Source organism: Hylobates moloch, unplaced genomic scaffold (assembly GCF_009828535.3).
Source record: "Hylobates moloch isolate HMO894 unplaced genomic scaffold, HMol_V3 SCAFFOLD_12, whole genome shotgun sequence".
NCBI lineage: Eukaryota > Metazoa > Chordata > Mammalia > Primates > Hylobatidae > Hylobates > Hylobates moloch.
In genome coordinates, this window is record NW_026652287.1 from 45,428,155 (window position 1) to 45,447,501 (window position 19,347).

Genomic DNA, 19,347 nt, shown 5'->3' on the forward strand with positions numbered 1-19,347 from the left:
AGATTGACTGCGACTAATTTATAACTTGGCAGGATCCATGAAGGAGTAGTCCCTTCACCAAATGGGACAATAATTCAAGAGGGGCAACCAGAGCAAGTCACGCCACCTGGTACCTCTAGCCCCGCTTGCCTCTTCTGCATTCCAAAACCTTTCTTTAAAAATCCCTGGGTTCTCTCCACAAGTTGAACAGTGGAATTGCTTTCTGCTCTTCCTCTGCTAGGACAGATAATAAAGAAATCTCATTGCCTCTTATCACAACTCGTTATTATTTTGACTTCTTTCCACAAGCGGCGAGAAGCCAGACCCTTTTGCCAGTTACAAGTGGGATCAGCACCTGGTGATGGGGCAGGGGCACTGAAGGATTTAGGGATGAGGGAGCTCAACTTGCCCTCCTGTGTCCTCTGCACAGTGTTTCTGCTCTCTCCTTCAAGACTTTAAATATTAATGAATGAAATGCTCCAATCAAAAGCCAAGGTATTAGAATTTGAAAATATAAAGATTTCCCATATTTATATGAAATACAAGTGTCACTGATAAACTGAGTTCTTTCTCTAGTTTGTATGAGTCACAAAGAAAGAATACCTAATGGAACAAAAAAAAGGCAAGCAGGATTTATTTTCTGGCCAGAGAAGGAGAAGGGGTCAGAGTCAGCTCTTGCTCCGAAGACACTTCCTCCTCCTAGAGCTGTGGGAAGCTGGGGAATTTTAAGCAGCTAGATATGGGATGGGGACATCTGTAATATGGGCAGAAAGGAACTTCAGATGTGTAGGCACAAATCATAAACATGTCTCTTTATACCACACATGTTCAAAAGGCCAGCCGGGTGCAGTGGCTCACGCCTGTAATCCTAGGACTTTGGGAGGCCAAGGCGGGTGGATCACCTGAGGTCGGGAGTTTGAAACCAGCCTGACCAACATGGAGAAACCCCATCTCTACTAAAAATACGAAATTAGCCAGGCGTGGTGGCGCATGCCTATAATCCCAGCTACTCGGGAGGCTGAGGCAAGAGAATCACTTGAACCCGGGAGGCAGGGGTTGCAGTGAGCACTCCAGCCTGGACAACAAGAGCGAAACTCCATCTCAAAACCAAACAACGGGCCAGGCACGGTGGCTTACACCTGTAGTCCCAGCGCGTTGGGAGGCTGAGGTGGGCAGATCATGAGGTCAGGAGATCGAGACCATTCTGGGTAATAGTGAAACCCTGTCTCTACTAAAAAAATAAAATAAAATACAAATTAGCTGGGCGTGGTGGCACATGCCTGTAATCCCAGCTACTCGGGAGGCTGAGGCAGAAGAATCGCTTGAACCCAGGAGGCAGAAGTTGTAGTGAGCTGAGATCGTGTCACTGCACTCCAGCCTAGCGACAAAGCTAGACGCCATCTAAAAAAAAAAAAAAAAAAAAAAAACGCAATGAGAAAGCTGCCGTGACTTTCTTCTATGGGTGGGGATTTTCATCTTACAATAAGGTATCAATGATCTAAACCAGCAGTTCCTAACCTTTTTGGCACAGGGACTAGTTTCTTAGAAGATAATTTTTCCATGTACTGGAGTGGGGATGGTTTTGGGGTGATTCAAGTACATTACATTTATTGTGCACTTAAATATTATTACATTGTAATATATAATGACGTAATTGTACAGCTCGCCATAATATAGAATCAGTGGGAGCCCTGAGCTTGTTTTCCTGCAACTAGATGGTCCCATCTGGGGGTGATGGGAGACAGTGACAGATCTTCCAGAATCTCACAAGGTGCATGCAACCTGGATCCCTCATGTGCGCAGCTCACAATAGGGTTCGTGCTCCTATGAGAATCTAATGTTGCCTCTGATCTGACAGAAGGCAGAGCTCAGGTAGTAATGTGAAGAGGCTGTAAATACAGGTAAAGTTTTGCTCACTTACCCGCTGCTCACCTTCTGCTGTGTGGCCTAGCTCCTAACAGGCCACAGTCTGGTACCGATCCACGGCCCAGGGATTGGGGATCCCTGATCTAAAGGCAACAAGGGGTCACTGGTTCTGGTTTACTCTGGTTTTGAGCAGAGTTAATATCTTATTTATCTTATTATTAAGATTATCTTATTATAATAATTATCTTATTCTGATAATTGGCAAAGGGTCCTGAAGCTCCCAGGCCATCTAGAGTCCTAGTAAGCTAGCATACCTAAAGATAAACAGACTAGGAAAAAAAAATGTTATCCACTTTTTCAGAAAATAATTAGCAGCTGGGCATGGTGGCTCACGCCTGTAATCCCAGCACCTTGGGAGGCCGAGGCGGGTGAATCACAAGGTCAGGAGTTCGAGATCAGCCTGGCCAACACGGTGAGACCCCGTCTCTACTAAAAATACAAAAATTATCTGGGTGTGGTGGTGGGCGCCTGTAATCCCAGCTACTCGGGAGGCTGAGGCAGGAGAATCACTTGAACCCGGAAGGCAGAGGTTGCAGTGAGCTAAGACCGCACCATTGCACTCCAGCCTGGGCAACGGAGTGAGACTCCGTCTCAAAAAAAAAAAAAAAGAAGGAAAGAAAAGAAAAAGAAAATAATTAGCCATTTCAGCTGTTTTGCTTTCTCAGCTATTTTTCCAGGACTGGCCCAGTAACAAAAGTACCAGATATAAAAGCATCATGAACTGGAAGCTGGAACCCACGGCTAAAAAGAAAGAAGCCAAACATCAAGTGTAATTCAATGAAACAAAATCTTGAATCAACTTGTGAAAATTGTGGTGTTTCCTGACAAGACAAATGGGCAAGTTTGAAAAACAAGAAAAAAAATGATGTCTGATTATAACTAATGAATAAATGATATTCATGCCTTTAAAAATTACACACACATGCACACACACACTCACAATCTATTATCACAAGACTCTGTTCTCTCTCTGAAGGATCAACTATCTTTCTGTAAGATGCTTCATCAACCTTTCACATTAACTGCCTTTGGAGTAATATTATATACTTACTTTTTCCTAGACAGTTGTGAAAACAGGGTGCAGTGGGTCAAAGGTGGTGTCAGGGGTTTATGTACAGATTGTGCATATTTTTACAAATTGCGGCAGTTAACTAGTTCTTTACTGTGTTGATTTAAATTCTTACAAAAGCTTCCAGACAAAAATAAACACTCACATAACCATGAGGAAAAAATTCAGAATAGAATAGAGTCCAGAAATAAGGCCACACACCTATGACCACCTGATCTTGGACAAAGCTGACAAAAACAAGCAATGGGGAAAAGACTCCCTATTCAATAAATGGTTCTGGGTTAACTGGCTAGCCATAGGCAGAAGACTGAAGCTGGATCCCTTCCTTACACCATATACAAAAAATCAACTTAGGATGGATAAAGACTTCAATGTAAAACCTCAAACTATAAACACCCTGGAAGAAAACCTAGGCAATACCATCCTGTACACAGGAACAGGCAAAGATTTCATGGCAAAGACAACAAAAGCAATTGCAACAAAAGAAAAACTTGACAAGTGGGATCTAATTAAATTTAAGAGCTTCTGCACAGCAACAGGAACTATCAACAGAGTAAACAGACAACCTACAAAATGGGAGAAAACATCTTCAAACTATGCATCTGACAAAGGTCTAATATCTACCACCTATAAGAAACAAATTTACAAGAGAAAAACAAACAACACCATTAAAAAATAGTCAAAGGACATGAATAGACATTTTTCCAAAGAAGACATACATGCAGAGGCCGGGGGTGGAGGCTCACACCTGTAATCCCAGCACTTTGGGAGGCCAAGGTGGGCGGATCACCTGAGGTCAGGAGTTTGAGACCAGCCTGGCCAACATGGTGAAACCCCATCTCTACTAAAAATACAAAAAAATTAGCCAGGCATGATGGCGGGCACCTGTAATCCCAGCTACTTGGGAGGCTGAGGCAGGAGAATCGCTTGAACCTAGGAGGTGGAGGTTGCAGTGAGCCCAGATAGCGCCACTGCACTCCAGCCTAGGTGACAAGAGCGAGACTCTATCTCAAAAAAAGAGAGAAAAAAGAAATACACTTCAATCAATGCAATTATCTAGAGGAATATAAAATAAAAGACAAATTTTTATTAACTGATTTCATCAAAAAACACTACCTATTCAACTCATGAATTTATGTGTCAAGAGAACTTATTTACAGAATTATCTCATCTCGATGTGCTTTTTTCTGAAAGTAAGATGTAGGAATCCATAGTCCAGACCCACTTTAAGCAGGAGGCACTGATAAAGACAATAGAGTTATATCTTTTACGACAATTCTTTGATGTTCCAAATTTTCTGGCACATTTTGCATGAGTGAATTTGGATCTGAGTTTTCTTTTCTTTTTTTTTTTTTTTTTGGAGATGGAGTCTCGCTCTGTTGCCTAGGATAGAGTGCAGTGGTGCAACCTCTGCCTCCGGGGTTCAAGCAATTCTTCTGCCTCAGCCTCCTGAGTAGCTGGGACTATAGGCACATGCCACCATGCCCAGCTAATTTTTGTATTTTTAGTAGAGACAGGGTTTCACCATGTTGGCCAGGATGGTCTTGATCTCCTGACCTCGTGATCTGCCCACCTTGGCCTCCCAAAGTGCTGGGATTACAGGCGTCAGCCACCGCACCCGGATGGATCTGAGTTTTCTAAATTACATTTATAGCATATCTAGCCAGTGTGAGTTATGATAAGGAATCGTCAATCTACCAAAGTTGTATTAATATATATATCCATGGAGGTGACACTTACGTCAATCGACACTTACATCATTTCATCAGGAAACATAGACAGATGCTGCACATGAAATTAGCCCTAGGCTGGACGCAGTGAGTGGCTCACGCCTGTAATCCCAGCACTTTGGGAGGTCACAGTGGGTGGATTGCTTGAGTTAAGGAGTTGGAAACCAGCCTGGGCAACATGGCAAAACCCTGCCTTTACCAAAAACAAAAAAAAATTAGCCAGGCATGGTGGTGCACACCTATAGTCCCGGCCACTTGGGAGGCTGAGGTGGGAGGATCGCTTGAGCCTGGGAGGCGGAGGTTGCAGTGAGCTGTGATCCCCCAATTACACTCCAGCCTGGGTGACAGAGTAAGACTCTGTCTTTAAAAATAAAAGAAAGAGCACAAGATGGGTCACCAGCTGTACTGAACAAGGGTTCTCTTGTCACGTCTGTTCAAACCAGCATGGTCTGATCCGGAAATATGGTCTCAATATGTGCCGCCAGTGTTTCTGTAAGTATGCGAAGGATATAAGGCTTCATTAAGTTGGACTAAATGACCTTCCTTCAAAGGATTATCCAAGGCATCTACCCAACGAAAAACCAAGATAGTTCTTTGTATATAAAATAAACATTTTTTAAAAACCTTTAAAAAAAACATTAGCCCTATTCCTCAGAAATTTATATATTTTTGCAAGAAATGTGATTTTAATTCAACAGCATACAGTACATGTTATTGTAAATGCAGTATGTTTACTCCATAAGTAGGAAATTCACTCCTTCCCAAGTTTTAATAGTTTTCTAATACTTTTAAATGTTTTGTTTTTAGTTTCCCAACCAAATATGGCTATCACATCTCTAAACACAATAATTTTTTTTCCATCCTAGTTTTTATATTGTTTATTGATTTTTGACAATAAGTTTTAGAGACTACTGTAATGGTGAGAGGAATGAAATAGAACCATTTTATTTATTTATTTATTTATTTTGAGACATGGTCTCACTCTGTTGCCCAGGTTGTAGTAAAGTGTTGCAATCATGACTCACTATAGCCTTGACCTCCTGGGCTCAAGTAATCCTCCCGCCTCAGCCACCCGGGTAGTTGGGATTACAGGTTAAAAACACCATGTCTAGTTAATTTTAAATTTTTTTCTAGAGACGGGGTGTCACTATGTTGCCTAGGCTGGTCTTGAATTCCTGGGCTCAAGTCATCACCCTGCTTTGGCCTTCCAAGGTGCTGGGATTACAGGCATGAGCCACTGTGCCTGGCTATGTTTGCTTTTGTTAGCTTATGATCCTCCTTTCAGTGGGAAGCCTGTCACACAACAGTTTCTCATCATGCTGTGCTCTGAAACATTCCTTAACCAAGAATCTTACATCAAGCAAAGCTCAGGTTTAAAATGAAAGACAAAACAAAGACTTTTTCAAGAATAAAAACATACATTGAGACAATTTGTTCCTACCACAGCAGACCTACAAGAAAGATGAAAGAAAGTCCTTATGTCTGAAACCAAAGGATGGCAAAATCCGCAAGAAAAGAGAGAGCACCATTAAAGATGATTATATGAATATAAAATCCAGACTAAATGTATATTTCCTCACCTTTCTTCTCCTCATGGATTTACAAAGCAACTGTGTAAAATAATAACTAGTTGGTGAATTCTTGGGCCTAAAACACATAAAATGTAATGTATGTTTTATATTTACAAATAACACTGTAAAAACCTGAGCTAACTAAATGACTACCAAGGGGAAAGCAATAATTATAAGAAAGTACTGTTGGATGTGCAACCCTAAGAGTTGTTACACATGAAACGAAACACCCCAGAAAGGCAAAAATATGATAGAGCTATACAGGATAAATATGTTTTTGTTTTTCTTTTCTTTGAGATGGAGTTTCGCTCGTTTCTCAGGCTGGAGTGCAATGGTGCGATCTCAGCTCACTGTAACCTCTGCCTCCTGGGTTCAAGCAATTCTCCTGCCTCAGCCTCCCAAGTAGCTGGGATTACAGGCATGCACCACCACACCCAGCTAATTTTTGTATTTTTAGTAGAGATGGGGTTTTACCATGTTGGTCAGGCTGGTCTCGAACTTCTGACCTCAGATGATCCACCCACCTCAGCCTCCCAAAGTGCTGGGATTACAGGCATGAGCCACCGTGTCCAGTGGATAAATATGTTTTTTACATCAATGGAATTTATCCATAAATCACTGGCAAATTGCCCCTGATTGTGATATTACCATTTACATGATAAACACTCGAATAATCACTACAAAATCTCAAAACAAGTATAACAAAAAATAGATCATCCCCTACACTGCAAAGACATATTAGGTGAAACCAGAATTTACTGTCCTTCCTTAATTAAACATTGACTCTACATCCATTCCATAAGATTATAGCCTCAAGGTTTCCTGCATTCATCCAACTTGGAAATTTCCATGTTGTATCACTTATTTATTTTCTTTTCTTTTTTTTCTTTTTTGAGACGAAGTCTTGCTCTTGTCGCCCAGGCTGGAGTGCAATGGTGTGATCTCGGCTCACTGCAACCTCTGCCTCCCAGGTTCAAGCGATTCTCCTGCCTCAGCCTCCCAAGTAGCTGAGATTACAGACATCTGCCACCACGCCCGGTTAATTTCTGAATTTTTAGTAGAGATGAGGTTTCACCATGTTGGCCAGGCTGGTCTTGAACTCCTGACTTCAGGTGATCTGCCCACCTCAGCCTCCCAAAGTGCTGGGATTACAGGCATGAGCTACCGCGCCCAGCCACATATCTCTTTTTCAACACTGACTCTGCTATTAAAATCAGAAAATTATTTCTTGTACAGGTCATGATCTCTTTCCATCCATTTCTTGAACTTGCAGCCCAGGAACAGAATTAGAAGTCAATCATCTCTAATTTTTCATTGTATTTTCTCAATTTTCTATATTTCAAAGAGTCCATATCTGGAAGAAAGTGGGAGGAATTAGGTGAGCTGACTTTATATTTTTCTTTATATGAATGGCCCATTTCACTTAGCACAATATCTGCAAGGTTCACCCACACTGTAGCATACGTCACATTTTCCTTCCTTGAAGACTGACCAGTGTTCCATTGTTTGCATATAGTACCATCTGTCAATAAACATGACGGTTGCTTTCACAGTTTACCTGTTAGCAAATTATGCTACTATAAATATGGGCTTACCTTCGAGACCCTTCTTGTAAAAGTATTTCTTTACATGGCTCAGTCCGTTTGTCCCGCTTGGAAAAACATTTGAGATCTTCTGCCTGCCACCAACCCTCTCTGATTAGGGCCCACCAGGCTTCAGGGAAGGCCAGAAAGAAAGAGCCCTACGCACACCTGGCACATAAAACCCGTCCTACCTCTTTGAGACCCTTCTTTTAATAATTTTGGGTAGATTCCAGAAAGCAGAAATGCCGGATCATATGCTGTTTCAATTTTGGATTTCTTGATGTTCTATCATACAGTTTTCAACAGCGGTTGTACTATTTTGCATTCCCACAGTGTACAATCTAATGAGTGTGTCATTGTGGGTTTTTTTGTTTGTTTTGAGACCGAGTCTCACTCTGTCACCAGGCTGGAGTGCAGTGGCGTAATCTCAGCTCACCGCAACCTCTGCCTCCCAAGTTCAAGTGATTCTTCTGCCTCAGCCTCCTGAGTAGCTGGGACTACAGGCGTGCGCCACCACACCCAGCTAACTTTTGTATTTTTAGTAGAGATGGTGTTTCACCATGTTGGCCAGGATGGTCTCAATCTCTTGACCTCGTGATCCACCTGCCTCTGCCTCCCAAAGTGCTGGGATTACAGGCGTGAGCCACTGCGCCTGGCTGTCATTGTGGTTTTGATTTGCATGTCCCTCATGATGAGTGATGCTAAAGATCTTTATGTAACTATTGTCTATTTGTATATGCTCATTAGAGTAAGTCCTCGACTATCTTTTAATGGGGTTGTGTTTTACACAGCTTGGGCTACTAAAACAAAATACTAATATAAATATTAATCTAGACCCCCATTGAATGGCCCTAGCACACTTGTCAAAAATTACTGGACTTGAATTGCAAAGACACATTTCTGTGCTGTTTATTTTGCTGCACTGTTCTACTTCTGTGTCATTATGTTAGTACCAAACTTTTTTTTTTTTTTTTTGAGACCGAGTCTCGCTTTGTCACCTGGAGTACAGTGGCACAATCTCGGCTCACTGCAACCTCCACCTCCCGGGTTCAAGTGATTCTCTTGCCTCAGCCTCCTGAGTAGCTGGGATTGTAGGCATGTGCCACCATGTCCAGCTAATTTTTGTATTTTTAGTAGAGACAGGGTTTCACCATGTTGGCCAGGATGGTCTCGATCTCCTGACCTCATGATTCACCCGCCTCAGTTTCCCAAAATGCTGGGATTACAGGCATGAGCCACCGTGCCTGGCCCAAACTTTTTATTAGCATAGATTTGCAGTTATGTTTTGAAATCCAGAAGTTAGAGCCTACTAACCTAGTTCTTGTTTTTCAAGACTGTTTTGTCTATTCAGAGGCCCTTGAGATGCCAAATGTAAAAAATGAAAAAATGGGGAAAAATGGTTCCTAGAAATAAATCAAGAGGTCAAAACTATAACTAAAAGGATAGCAGAGCATAAAAAGTGCTATTATTCAATGAGAAGTGAAAATCTTAGATTCTTAGAAAAGGGGCATTTAACTTTGGAAAGTAGGCTCAGTAAGAACAAACTAAGCATTCACACACAAAAACAGAAAAACAGAAAGAAAATGAACTTCCTGGAAGTGTTAGAGCTGCCCCTATAATGGTGAAAATGACCCTTCTGGATCATGATAAACTGAGTATAAGGAATGAGAAAGCATTAAGAGCGTGGCTAGAGGACATGTCACAGAACCACATCTCTATTGATAGTAAAATGATACATGAAAAAAATTAGCTTCTATAAGCACCACTGTGAGACAGTTGAGAAGAGCGAGAGGAAGGAGTTTCAGGCCCGTGAAGTCTAGCTGGGTCAGCTAGGTAAAGCACTACAGACACAAGAACTTAAGGACCACAGGAGAATCGATGCTGGGGGGTGACAAGGTGGGAGGATCTCTTGAGCCCAAGAGTTCAAGACCAGCCTGGGTAACAGCAAGACTCCATCTCTACAAAAAATTTAAAAATTGGCTGGGTGTGGTGATATGCACCTGTAGTCCTAGCTACTCAGGAGATTGAGGTAGGAGGACTGCTTGACCTGAAGAGTTGAGGCTGCAGTGAGCCATGATCATGCCACTACACTCCAGCCTTGGCAACAGAGCGGGATCATGTCTCTTTAAAAAAAAAAAAAAAATCCCAAGGCGGGGTACGGTGGCTCACACCTGTAATCCCAGCACTTTGGGAGGCCAAGGCGGGTGGATCATGAGGTCAGGAGATCGAGACCATCCTGCCTAACACGGTGAAACCCCGTCTCTACTAAAAATACAAAAAAAAATTAGCCGGGCATGGTGGCGGGAGCCTGTAGTCCCAGCTACTCGGGAGGCTGAGGCAGGAGAATGGCGCGAACCCAGGAGGCGGAGGTTGCAGTAAGCCGAGATCGCGCCACTGCACTGCAGCCTGGGCGACAGAGCAAGACTCTATCTCAAAAAAAAAAAAAAAAATCCCACAAGAGTTCATGAAACTCATAAAAAACAGATTACCTTCCAGAGCAAGTCCTCCATCATGATGAATCAGGCATGTTCTGAAAGACGATGCCCAATAGTCCCTTCATCCAAAAGAGTGTCAACCAGGGTGTGGTGGCTCATGCTATAATCTCAGCACTTTGGGAGGCCGAGGTGGGTAGATCACCTGAGGTCAGGAGTTCAAGACCAGCCTGGCCAACATGGTGAAACTCCATCTCTACAAAAATACAAAAATTAGCCAGGCATGGTGGCAGGTGCCTGTAATCCCAGCTACTCGGTAGGCTGAGGTGGAAGAATCCCTTGAACCCGGGAGGTGGAAGTTGCAGTGAGCCGAGATTGTACCATTGCACTCCAGCCTGGGTGACAGAGCAAGACTCCGTCTCAAAAAACAAACGAACAGTGTCAAGCAATCCCTTGGGTTCAAGACCAAGAAAGATCACCTTACTCTGGTGCTATGTGGCAATGGATGGGGTCACAAGAATAAGCTAGCCTTATCTACTGAGCAAACAATCACTAGATTCTCTAAAACAAAAGCAAAACTTTGTTGCCTGTGTGCCAGCAAGAACACAAGAAGGCTTGAATCTACCAATGCTTCATTCCTGAAGTGGAAAACTACCTTGAAGAAAAGGGGATGCCACTCAAGAACCTCCTCATAATTGACAATGCTCCTGGCCATCTCTTTATGCTGATAAAAAATGTGGAAGTGATGTTCCTGCCTCCTAAAACTACATCACTGCTACAACCACTTAATCAAGGCATCAGGAAGATTAAGGTGACTTTCACCTTTCTCATCTGTAGGAGGATTCATGTTGTTTTTTTATTTTTTTAGAGATGGAATCTATGTTGCTCAGGCTGGTCTCAAACTCCTGGGCTCAAGAGATTCTCCTGCCTTGGCCTCCCAAAGCACTGGGATTACAGGGGCAAGCCACTGTGCCTGGCCCAAACTCATGTTGTCCTGATGCTACCCATGACTGTATCACAGTGGATTTATGGAAGAGCTTCACAACTGCAGATGCCATTGTGCATATGACAGAGGGTGTAGATGTCCTAAAGGTCAAGACAGCCAAAGCATGCTGGAAGCCATTATGGAGTGTGGGGGTCAACGATTTCAGGGTCTTCTCGAGTATTGATATGGTAGTCAGGAATATCCCAAATGTTACAAGGCAAGTTGGTGGGGAAGATTATCTCTGACTGGACTGAAGACAATGTTCAGGAAAGCATAGAAGAGCATACAGAAATCCTTACTAACAAGGAACTCAAAGATATGCTGAAATCCTCTACAGATACGGATGATGATGATGCAGAAGATTTAGAAGAGGCTGTCCAGAGATGTGGACACTTGAAAAGTTTGCAGCAGTTTTTGGGGCATCTACAGCCTCTGCAAGGTGCAAGTATTAAAGATTACCATCCTCAAGTCAGATCCTTCCATGGAAGAAAGCCTCCATTTCACCTGAGGGATAATATGCCAACAAACACTGCAAGGATTTTTTGATGATTTAAAGGAAAAGAAGAACCGGCTTTCTACAACACTGTTTCTAACTAAATATCTGCAAATATGAACACAGACCCTTCCATGCTTACAGATCTTTGGCCCTCCAATTGAACAGATCCTGACATTAGTATTATTTAGCCTCCTCCAAGCGTCAACATCTGCAATCAGAACCTGGTTCTTCCAACACAAATGATTGTCCAGACATCCTGTCAAGATTCAAGTTAGCCTGATGACTCACTGCTTATCTATTATGCCACACATCTAGTCACCTCTCCACGTAATATTAGTCACCATACAGCAATCAGCATTATCATAATCATTATACTTGGGTAATCAAGAAGGATTAGAATTTTGGTGAGTATTAACATGCTCTTGAAGAAAATCAAACAAAAGCAATCTGCCAGTGCTAAACAACAACAACAACAAACTGTAATGTTATAGGTGACATATACTATGCAGGTAGGCCTACAATGGTTGGGTCTATCCAGAACATGTATAGACTTCTATCATGATTCCCTAAATAATACAATAAAACAACTATTTACATAGTTTTTACAATGCATAAGGTATTTAATCCAGAGATGACTTAGAGTATACAGGGAGATGTGGGTAGATAACATGCAAATATGTAGTTTTATAAAAGAAACTTGGCATGTGTGGATTTAGGTATGCTCAGGGAGTGCTGGAATTAATCCCCTGCATATGTCAGGGGAAAACTGTATTTGAAATAAACTGAAATCACTTAAGGCTTCACCACATGGTTTACATTCATAGAGTTTACTTCTTTTTCTTTTTTTTTTTTTTTTTTGAAATGGAGTCTCACTCTTTTGCCAGGCCGGAGTGCAGTGGCACAATCTCAGCTCACGCAATCTCTGTCTCCTGTGTTCGAGCCATTCCCCTGCCTCAGCCTCCAGAGTAGCTGGGACTACAGGTGCGCACCACCATGCCTGGCTAAGTTTTTGTATTTTAGTAGAGACAGGGTTTCGCCATGTTGGCCAGGATTGTCTCGATCTCCTGACCTCGTGATCTGCCCACCTTGGCCTCCCAAAGTGTTAGGGATTACAGGCATGAGCCACCGCGCCCGAGCCATAGAGTTTATTTCTAATGTGATTTGTTTAATTTTCTCAGGTAAAATAAAATTAATGAATGCTTTCCCACATTCCATACATTTATAGAGTATCTTTCCAATGAGTCCTTTTGTGTCTGTGCAAGGAGCTGAGAGAACTCAATGCTTTTCCACATTCCTTACATTCACATAGCTTCTTTGCGGTATGAGTTCTTTCATGTCCTTGAAGGAAACGGGAATGAGTGAAGGCTTTACCACATTGTTTACCTTCATAAGGTTTCTCTCGAGTGTGAATTCTTTCATGTCGTAGAAGGCAAGTGAGCCAAGAGAACGCTTTCCTGCATTCCTTTCATTCATATGGCTTCTCTCCAGTGTGAATCCTTTCATGTTGCTTTAAGTGACCAAAATGACTGAAGGCTTTTCTACATGTTTGACACTCATAAGTTTTTTCTGCTGTGTGATTTTTTTATGAAGAGAAAGGTACTGGAAACAACCAAATGCTTTCCCACATTTTTTACATTCATATGGCTTCTCTCCCATGTGAGTTGTCTCATGATTTTGGAGGGAATAAAGATCACTAAAGGCTTTCCCACATTTACATTTATAGATTTTCTCCCCAGTGTGAGTCCTTCCATGTCTTTCAAATCCACTGAAATAAAGGCTTTCCCACATACCTTGCATTTGTGAGGTCCATCTCCAGTGTGCGTTATCATGTGTCTTCGAAAGCTTGAGCTATGAGATAACGCTTTCCCACACTGCTTGTATTCATAGAGTTTCTCCCCAGTGTGAGTTCTTTCATGACTTTGCAGTGTACTGGGACAATCAAAGCCTTTCCCACATATCTTACATTTATGAGGTCCATCTCTAGTGTGCCTTATCATGTGTCTTTGAAAGCTTCCCAGATGATGAAATGCTTTCCCACATTGCTTATATTCATGGGGTTTCTCTGCACTGTGAGTGGTTTCATGTCTTTGAAGGGAAGTGGAAGCACTGAAGGCTTTCCCACATTGTTTACATGTATAGGGTTTCTCTCCAGTGTGAGTTCTTTCGTGTCTTAGTCAAGAACTCTAATCAGGGAAGGCTTTAGAACACTGCTTACATTCATACGGTTTCTCCCCAATATGTGTTCTTTCATGTCTTAGATAGGAACTGTAAAAACGAAAGGCTTTAGAACACTGCTTACATTCATGTGGTTTCTCTCCAGAGTGAGTTATTTCATGCATACGAAATAAACTGGGCCAGAAAAAGGCTTTCCCACACAACTTACATTTATAAGGTCCATCTCCACGCTGCACTGCCATGTGTCTTTGAAGGTTTCCCAAAGAACTGAAGGACTTCCCACATTCCTTACAATCATATGGTTTGTGTCCCGTGTGAGAAATTTTATGTATTTGAAACGAGTGGTGATAACTGAAGGCTTTCCCAAATTGTTTACGTGTATTATGCTTCTCTCCATATTCCTGATACTCATGTGGTTTGTGCCCAGCATCAACTCTGATGTGGCAATGAAGGGATGAAAGACCTGTGACGACTTCTCCACTCATTCTGTTTTCACATGGACCTACTCCAGGAGGAGTGTGCTTGTTCACAGCAGTATCTCCAATCTGGTTAGATGTTTCTCCACAACGACTACTGTCTTTACTTTCACCGAAGCGCTCTACCATATCACATCTGTAAAAAACGGGAAGTATATTACTAAAGATTTGTTTATAAATGATTTTATATGTATTAATAGGTATTAGATGTACTTTTTTTTTTTTTTTTTGAGACGGAGTTTCACTCTTGTTGCCCTGACTGGAGTGCAATGGTGCAATCTTGGCTCACCGCAACCTCCGCCTCCCAGGTTCAAGCAATTGTCCTGCCTCAGACTCCCAAGTAGATGGGATTACAGTTATGTGCCATCATGCCAGGCTAATTTTGTATTTTTAGTAAAGATGGGGTTTCTCCATGTTGGTCAGGCTGGTCTCGAACTCCTGACCTCAGGTGATCTGCCCACCTCGGCCTCCCAGAGTGCTGGGATTATAGGCGTGAGCCACCATGCCCAGCCTAGATGTACATTTTTAACATTATCATGCGAAGCACAGGCTTCATGTGATGCCTGCTTAAATGTGAATGCACTGAATGTTGTGCAAGATAACTTGACTCCAGGTGCTTTCTCAATGACCATATTCATATGGGGATTCTTTTTTTTTGAGACGGAGTCTCGCTGTATCGCCCAGGCTGGAGTGCAGTGGCGCCATCTCTGCTCATGGCTACCTCTGCCTCCCAGGTTCAAACGATTCTCCTGCCTCAGCCTCCCAAGTAGCTGCGACTACAGGTGCATGCCACCACACCCAGCTATTTTTTGTGTTTTTAGCAGAAACAGGGTTTCACCATGTTGGCCAGGCTGGTCTCAATCTCTTGACCTCGTGATCTGCCCACCTCAGCCTCCCAAAGTGCTGGAATTACAGGCATGAGCCACCGTGCCTGGCCTAAAGGTTTATTTACAAATGATTTTACATGTATGAATAGGTATTAGATGTACATTTTTAACATTATCATGCAAAGCATAGGCTTCACATGAAGCCTGCTTGAACGTGAATGGACTGAATATTGTGCAAGATAACTCAACGCCAGGTACTTTCCCAATGATGATATTCATATGGGGATTCTTAACATTGCTTCCATGGAAATTATTATACAAACACTTGAATAGCTATGAAACAGTTAAGTATATGCTTTTGGAGAAAATTTTCTAAGAATAAATAAATTTAAGCTGGGTTTGTTCGTTTTCTTTGCTTCTTTATAAAATTTCTTATCATTTGAAGAATGACTCTAGAGGCATATCTTTCTCTTGATTGCAAATTACCTTACATTTATCCTGGGACTTTCATATTGATCTTCAATGATCTGGTCTTCTCATTTCATTCCTAAAAGGTAGACCCAGACAAAATTTTTACATAATTATAGAAAAACTGTAAGATATTATACATAGTGCAATCATGCAGGATTCATTTACCAAACTACAGTGGACTCTTGAAAATTGTTTTGAATTGCTCAAGTCCATTTAGATACAAAATTTCTTCAGTTTCTGCTATCCCTGAGATAGCAAGACCAATCTCTCCTCTTACTCAGCCTACTCAATGTGAAGACAATAAGGATGAGAACCTTTATGAGCATCTACTTCCACTTAATGAATAGTAACTATAGTTTCTCTTCCTTATGATTTTAATATCACCATTTTATTTTTTTTTTATTATTTATCCTTTTTTTTTTTTTTTTTGAGATGGAGTCTCACTCTGTCACCCAGGCTGGAGTGCAGTGGTGCGATCTTGGCTCACTGCAAACTCCACCTACCAGGTTAAACAAATTATTGTGCCTCAGCCTCCCAAGTAGCTGAGATTACAGGCATGTGCCACCACGCCCGGCTTATTTTTTTGTATTTTTAGTAGAGACAGGGTTTCGCCATGCTGGCTGGGCTGGTCTTGAACTCCTGGCCTCAAGTGATCCACCCACCTCAGCCTCCCAAAGTGCTGGGATTACAGGCATAAGCCACCACGCCTGGCCCATATTGCCATTTTCTTTCTTTAGCTTATGTCATTGTGAGAAATATATAACATGTATGACATACAATATATGTATTAATCAACTGCTTATGTGACCGATAAGGGTGCCAGTGAACATTAGGTTAAGCTGTGGCAGAAAAAAGTTATATCAGGATGTACAATTGCTTGGGAGGCTGGCACCCCTAAACTCTTTGTTATTCCATGGTCAACCATACCCCCTTTCCATATTCCAAATCTTTGAACAGCACTGCAGATCAAGAAGCAAATGTCTCTAATTGACTAAGTGGAGATACGATATCATCCTTACCTACACAGTCCAGGTTCCTGATGGTTTCCTGCATCACATCTTTGTAGAGATTCTTCTGGCAAGGACCCAGCAAAGCCCACTCTTCCTGGATGAAGTTCACAGCCACATCCTCAAAGGCAACTGAGTCCTGAAACATCCCACATATGTAGATGAGGAAAGCAGAGACTGACAATACTGAGAATCTATACTTACCTCTTAAATTTCCAGAATGCGTGGTTTCTTTTTTTTTTTTTTAGGCGGAGTCTCACTCTGTCGCCCAGGCTGGAGTGCAGTGGTGCTATCTCGGCTCACTGCAAGCTCTGCCTCCCGGGTTCATGCCATTCTCCTGCCTCAGCCTTTCAAGTAGCTGGGACTACAGGGCCTGCCACCACGCCCAGCTAATTTTTTGTATTTTTAGTAGAGACAGGGTTTCACCATGTTAGCCAGGATGGTCTCGATCTCCTGACTTCATGATCCACCTACCTCGGCCTCCCAAAGTGCTGGGATTACAGGTGTGAGCCACCGCACCCGGCCAGGGTGTGTGGTTTCTAAGCATGACATGGTAAATCCACTTTCATTTTCTGTCTGCACTCACTTGTCTCCCACATGGCAATTCTGATGCTAGAATTGAATGTGTTTGCTAAGGTAACAGTTGAATTGGAACAGGTCTCCTGTTGGTAAGTGAAGTCAGTATTATTGCATGGACCTTAACGGCTATTTCTACAGTGGATCTGCAGTTCTTATCACGACAAAGTCCTACTCTTTATTGTGCAAAAGAGTTAACATTAGCAGTCCTGAGACTACATATCCTTACAAATGCTTGTTTACAATGTTGGACCTTTTATGGTGTCTACGCACTGGATTTAGGGAGGGTCCCCACCAACGTGGCTAGTAAAAGGGACTGAGTGTACCTAAACTATTTATGCAAAATAATAAGGCATTTGCTTAGTTCCTATATTCCTCTGAGAATTGGAATTCTGTTTCATGCTCAGCAGAGGAAGTGCACCTGATCAGCCACTGCTAGGTTTGAATGTCTGTCCCCTCCCTCCAAAACACATGTTGAAAGTTAATCTCCAATGTGAAAGTAATAAAAGGTGGGGCTTTAAGAGGTGATTGGGTCCTGAGGGTTTGGACTTCACAAATTGATTAATCCATAATGGCTGAGTGAATAAATGGGTTATCTCAGGAGTGACACTGTGGTTATGTCATGAGAGGAAGAAAAGATCTGAGCTAGACGCTCAATCCCCTAACTGTGTGATACTCTGTGCTACCTAGGGACTCTGTACAGTCTCCACCAGCAGGAAGGTTCTCACCAGATTCCCAGCCTTGACCTGAGACTTCACAGTCTCCAGAACTGTAAAAACTAAGTATGATTTCCTATCAATTGCCCAGGTTCACTTATTCTGTTATAAGCAACAAAAAACAAGAGAAAGACAGCCATGAGGAAACACTCTGGGCACTGAGTCTAATGAACAACCCTGCTGGATTACATTTCATGTTCTTTGTTGCAACTTGTGATTAGGGGGATCTGGCCCAGCCTATGTGCGATTACAATAAGAGAATATTTGGAAGCTGGCAACTGGCTTCCACTAGATCAAATGCAGTGAAGTATGACAAAAGACTAATAAAATATACTTCACAATCCCAAGGAAAAAATCTTAAACTTATTATTAGGTAATGTCAAAAGAGAAGGAAAGAAAGGGTGGATTGCACAGGTTCTTAGAAATAACTCAAAGTCATCTCTTATGAATATGTATAATATTCCATAAATCCCTAAAGTAGACCTTTAGTAGTCAACAAAAATGACATTACCAAATCCAAAAGCCAAAAATGTCTAAAAATGCTTTAAACTTCCTCATTAAGAAAGTGACAGCATTATAAAAACAGATAAAGGATTCTTAAGTTATCATATTCAGCACCCCATACGATTAACAGAAAGATAAATAAAAATAAAAGTGAAAACGGAAGGAAAGCCTTGTAGAGTTTCTGTTTGTCCTAGGCCCAATCCCTCCCCACCTCAGTGCCAGCCTATATATATATACATATATATATATGTGTATATATATATATACACATATATATATTATATATATATATTTTTTGGAGACAGAGTCTTGCTCTGTTGCCCAGACTGGAGTGCAGTGGCACAATCTCGACTCACTGCAAGCTCTGTCTCCCAGGTTCACGCAATTCTCCTGCCTCAGCCTCCCCAGTAGCTGGGACTACAGGCGCCCGCCACCACCCCTGGCTAATTTTTTGTATTTTTAGTAGAGATGGGGTTTCACTGTATTAGCCAGGATGGTCTCAATCTCCTGACCTTGTGATCCGACTGCCTTGGCCTCCCAAAGTGCTGGGATTACAGGCATGACTCACTGCGCCCAGCCATTAACCTCAATTCTTTATTTACATATATTTTAGTTTGTTTCAGAGACAGGGTCTCGCTCTGTCTCCAGCCCAGGCTGGAGTGCAGTGGCATGACCTAGCTCACTACAGCCTCGAACTCCTGGGCTCAAGTAATCTGGTGATCTCAGCCTCCCTAGTAGCTATGACTACAGGCATATACCACCAAGCCTAGCTAAATTTTCCTGTTTTCTTTTTTTTTTGCATAGATGAGGTCTCACCATGTTGC

General features: G+C 42.1%; 1 pseudogene; it reads right to left on the reverse strand.

Annotated features, from left to right (window-relative positions):
* Window positions 1-12,662: 12,662 nt before the first annotated feature.
* Window positions 12,663-16,875, reverse strand: LOC116478507 (zinc finger protein 799-like; annotated as a pseudogene).
* Window positions 16,876-19,347: the final 2,472 nt, after the last annotated feature.